The following is a 5,259-nucleotide window of genomic DNA, read 5'->3' on the forward strand; positions in this document are numbered from 1 at the left end:
TTTCGGTTGACGCTCCTCCTCTCAAGCCAAACCCTTCTGCGCCTTCTCGCCAAATATGGTATGTTCAATATCTATTACTATTCCTAATACCCAAACAGTAGGGTATATATTAAAGACGGCAACTGCTGTTTCATGCCCATGGTCTGTAGTGATAGCTGGGACGTACTTTACATAGAAGCAGTCAGTTCCTTTTAAGCTTTGATTACTTTATCATCTTTCTGCGGATGTCCATCATCTCCACCCGCGCGCGACGCCCTTCTGTGGCGCTTCTATACTTGCAGTTGCGTCACCCGTTCCCCTTCAAGTTCTCTGCCAGATGTTACTCTCCGGCATACTTAGAGGCTCACCGGAAGTTTTGAGCGCCGACCTTGCCGCAGGTAGGAAGGTGAGGCTCTTCTGCGGCAGCGCTGGAACTACCGCCTGCGGGTGAGCGCATGCGGTCGTCTATGCACTCGGAAATGTGGCTTCCGAGGACGCTGGCGAAGAATGACACATGATATAAATCTCGAGGGCTCTCACGCCTGGCTGGACGCTCACGAGGAAGCGGAATTCCTCCCAGCATCTGACACAGAGGCTCTCGCCGTTCCTTCCACGTGGCGCTTCTTGTCACGACCAGTCCTCTCTTTCCGCCAAAAACGCCACGCGAGCGCGGTTACTGATGTTGCTACGTTTTTGTTCCCATAGCGCGGTCCACCGGCATATTCTGCCAACCACTGAGACAGGAATCTCAAAGGGCGTAGGAAAGTACACGTTCCGCCAGACAGCTTCCACCATGTCCATAAGTCGGGGATCGACGGCGCCAGCGTCAGGCCACGCCTACTTGAGTTGCTGACGTGATATTCTCTTGCTGTGATTCTTTGATTTTGTTTTGCATAATTCCTAGTAACGCATCTTACCGATACCTGATTTCTAGGTCATGTTATAGACTATATACTTTCCCACTTTTCCACTAAGGCATTTACTAAAACTTCAAGAACAGTCGTTAAAGCAGAGTTGTTCAACAGGAGGAAAGCAGTCACTTATGAATTCAATTCAGGAAACCCATTCCTCTGCCATAGCTCTGTTCAGTAAACGTTCGAAGTCATCAGAGATCATTCAAAGCACACCATCAACAAAACCCCGCTGGTTCTTCGCGCTTGTTTGTCACAGCAATTCCCTCCTTGTTTAATCCGGAAAGATACACTGTTGTGGCGTTTTCATGTGCTGTTATAAAGTCCTAATGGGTGCCGTAGCGAGTGTCAGCTGGCGGAGGAGGAGTTGGGGAGGGGAGAGGAGCCGGCTGAGGGGAAGGGGGGTGGGGGGTCAGGATATGAGAGAGGCGGTATTTACGAGGAAGAGGGAGGGATGAAGTGGACAGAGGAATGGGAGGAATAAAAATAAAATTGAGTGAAGATTATTTACGTTTGGAAATATAGAAGAGAAGGGAACTGCATAAATCGTCAGATACGGTAGTGTCAATACCTACGTCTCGTAGCGACTGTTTGTGTGTTTGTTTGTTTGTGTGTGTGTGTGTGTGTGTGTGTGTGTGTGTGTGTGTGTGTGTGTGTAGGTGCGTGTACATGTGTGTGTGTATAAATACAACATACGTAAGCGGAAAAGTTCTTATGATACCTTACATCATCCCCTTTACTCCCCTTCCTCCTCCTTCCCCTCTCCAGGTCCCCTTCGCTTCACCCCTCCTTCCAACCCCCCTCCCCTCCCACCAGCACAAAATTCCAGGAGCTGACGGAAGTTCTCTTGGCTGTCTAATGGTCTCCTGGCAGCGGCACCGGAACTTCATGCCGTAATAAGCAACATCTGCAATACGATGCTCACCCCCTCTCCCCTTCCCCTTGCAACACCATCATCCCTCCACCTAGTCCCCTTATATCTCCTCCTCCCTACCCCTTGCAACTCAATCACACTTCACCCCTTCCCTCCCCCAGCTCCTCAACCTCTCTTCCTTCCCCCTTCCCCTTCCCTTCATCTCCCTCCCCTCCTTATCCCTTTCCCTTGCTCCACCACCACCCCTTACTCCCTCTCTCCTATCCTCTTCAGCCCCTTACCCTGTCTCCCTTATCTCGTTCCACCCCCTCCTCCCCTTTCTTCTTCCCCCTCCCCTCCTCACCCCTCCTCTTGCCCCCACCCTCTTCAGCCCATCAACCCTTCAACCTCTCTCTCTCTTCTTTCCCCCTCAACCCCCCCCCCGGTCCTCCTTCCCCCTGCCACCTCCCTCATCCCGATTACGAAGTTAACCAAGCCGTACTTCCGGCCAAGGACGGACGGGGATTTAATTAATGAGTGTCCAGAGTTCCCCTTGAAACGACAAACCCGGGAATACGAGAACGAGTAAATACGAACAACGGATAAATACGGAATCAATAGGAAATGGCAAAGAAAACGAGGTATTTTCTTTCAGTGCAATACCTCTATCTTGGATCCGTTATGTTTTGAGGATGGTGGGGGTAGGGATGAGGGTAGGGGTGGGGGTGAGGGTGAGGGTGAGGGTGGGGGAGGGGATGGGGGTGAGGATGGGGGTGGGGATGGGGGTGCGAATGGGGATGGGGATGGGGGTGGGGGTAGGGGTTAGAGGGGTTAGGTATTGCTGTTATTGGCATTATCAACTTTAATGTTGTGATGACGGTTTTTTCTAATGGCGATGATGGAATCATTAGTGCAACTGTCTTAACGATTGCTTCCATTAAATTCTTTATTATTGTCATTAGTGGTAATAATAGTAGTCGTAGTAGCAATCAGTAGAAGTATTCCCGTTACTATAATCCCTTTTAATAGTTGTAATAGTACCATTACTTAAAAGTATTCATAATAATTTAATGATCTTCATGACAAACATTATATTACTTATGAACTATTCTTTTTGTCGTAGTGTATGCTTAAAATATATCTCTTGTAGCGTCAAATCATGCCACAGTATGATAGAAAATGATGGAAGGATCAGAGACGTTCACTATAACATAAACAAAGATTATTCTATCCTTTCATGTGTCTGACTGTCTATGTGGTAGTCTGTCTTACACACACACACACACACACACACACACACACACACACACACACACACACACACACACACACACACACACACACACACAAAACCACCAATACCTATTACACTTCCTTTCAATCAAGTGTGATTCCCGTGCATAGAAGATTAGAAAGAAGTTTGCATGACCAGCTGCACCTGTGACCTTGACCTCGAGATGAGAACGAAGCCTCCCGAAATATGGATGAACGTGACATTTCCGTAGCGACCGTTTGGTTGAATCATTTTCTACAGGTAGTCATTGCACCCAAACGCAACTCTATGTCTCGCGAATACATACAACTGCCATAATCGGTACCATAATCATCACCTACTCTCCTGCATGTGACCTTAATGGGATTATTGGCTAGGTCGGGTTGGGTCCGTTCTAATGGCCCTTCGAACTGAGGTCGATTCGAATACACTATTGACAGCTCGCCCTACTACTACGCCCTTACGAGCCACGTCTACCCAAGCTGATGACTGAGTTTGCGTGTCTGATTCGTTTCTGAATTTTGAGAAGGTGAGCGCGCCCCACCCACACTCCTACGCTCACGCGCGCGACTGTCCCAGGGTCCTGGCGACCTCAGGGCAAGGGCTGCCTCTTCCTCCGCCTACACACATGGCCAGCAGGAGTCGGTGTGATGGCGCAGTGCGGACATCTCCAACACTCCACAAAGTCGCCGAGTTCTGCCCGTGAAAATGTTAAAACGTTGATTATCGGAATGTGGGATGAGCCAGGACGGGAGGAGGGCCAGCGAGCGGTCCTCCCAGGCGGGGCGAGGGAGGCCCATCTGAACCTTATCTTTTTACCGATCAATATCTTTTCGCGATCATCACATTCCCTTTAGAAAAAACAACAACAATCGCCTGTATCCACACCTCCTACATCAAGTTGCGATCTTACTTTTTGCAGTGACATATGGTTCCGCTTGGCTTCAAAGCTCTATCGCCATGTGTACAAATTACACGGTACTTTGAGCCAAATAATCACCGCGTTATACTCCCCTGCAGACCACATGGGAGAACAAATATCTTGAGGACGAGCGCCACACGCAACGCCTTGTATGCTCGCTCCCTCGAGGTTTCTAATTCGCCACGTTTTCGGCGCTCTCGGACGGTCTACACATCCGATTTTCTTTGGCGCGTTTTCTAACACTCCAAACAGGTAAAGCAACAAGAGCAATGTTGCATGCACCCACCTCCCCAGTTCTACCCATTTCCAAACACACTGTTATCACAATAAGGAACACCACTCACATTTCCTGTTGGGATATTACCTCATCCATTCATACACAGCAGAGAAAAATGAGTTTCAAACATATCAACAATTGAAGATATAAAACAAACAAACAAAAAAAGAATCAATAACGCCTCCGTGAACAAGACCGGATGCGCTACTGAGGCATTGTCTCTTGGGTACACCAGGTCATGAGGCATGCATCTCGCTCATTAAAATCACTTTGTCCACCTTGCGATTCTTTTGCAAGATGTGCAAAACATTTCACTTATTGCTCGATTCGAGATGTGTATAAAGTGGCAGGAAGTAGTCATTGCTTTCTCTCTTTCTATTATGGTCACAAAACACAGTACTAGTTCCAGTATATCAGTATGTCTTCCAGGCTCTCCGAAAGGGATTTCCAAGGAGCCCAATATCCTCGCAGCAATCTCACGTCTTCGCCCAGAGCACGTTTCTATCTCCAGGCACAGATTCTGATACATATCTGAACACCGAATGACATTTCAAACATACATCTTCCAACAGGAAGTCACCATCATCCACTCTATGGATAAAGCCGTATAAACACGTTACGGACAGAAACCAGTGCACAGCGCTACAGCGACAGGAACACCTGCACCGTAACATCTGCCGAGCCACACCTCTCGGCGGAGTTGGCGAGCTCAGCGACACACACCCGCACTCACCCAGGTCCTCACGACCACTGAGTGCGGCCCGGCCTGCGCTTCCCAGAGCCTCGCCCGCCTGCCGGAGACTTTAGCGGCTCCTGTGACGTGACTTTCCCCTTCGTGTCCTGTTACAAGGTAGGTCGGAAGGAGAAGGTAGTGGCGTAAGACGGTGAATTAGTTCTACCAGACGCTGAAGACTCTGGTGGATCTTCCTTAGGATAGCTGCGAGAGACGGGTTTGCCACGGGACATACCACATGTACAAATGTACTTTTAAAGGGAAAAGCCTCGAAAGAAGGAAGAGGCTGAACGTAATCTCAGCTAAAGGGG

General features: G+C 48.8%; 1 protein-coding gene across 4 annotated transcripts in view; it reads right to left on the reverse strand.

Moving 5' to 3' along the window:
* The window catches only part of LOC122267849 (uncharacterized), a 413,856-nt gene extending 408,865 nt beyond the window's left edge, over positions 1–4,991 (reverse strand). For 3 of the 4 annotated variants that reach the window (XM_086555728.1, XM_086555729.1, XM_086555727.1), the window contains exon 1: positions 4,949–4,991. The gene's annotated coding sequence lies outside the window, so the exon portion shown is untranslated. The remainder of the gene's footprint in view (positions 1–4,948) is intronic. The other variant, XM_086555730.1, reaches the window with a different exon arrangement.
* Positions 4,992–5,259: the final 268 nt, after the last annotated feature.

This window comes from Penaeus japonicus, unplaced genomic scaffold, assembly GCF_977035675.1.
Source record: "Penaeus japonicus unplaced genomic scaffold, GWHDUDI00000001_assembly GWHDUDI00000031, whole genome shotgun sequence".
NCBI lineage: Eukaryota > Metazoa > Arthropoda > Malacostraca > Decapoda > Penaeidae > Penaeus > Penaeus japonicus.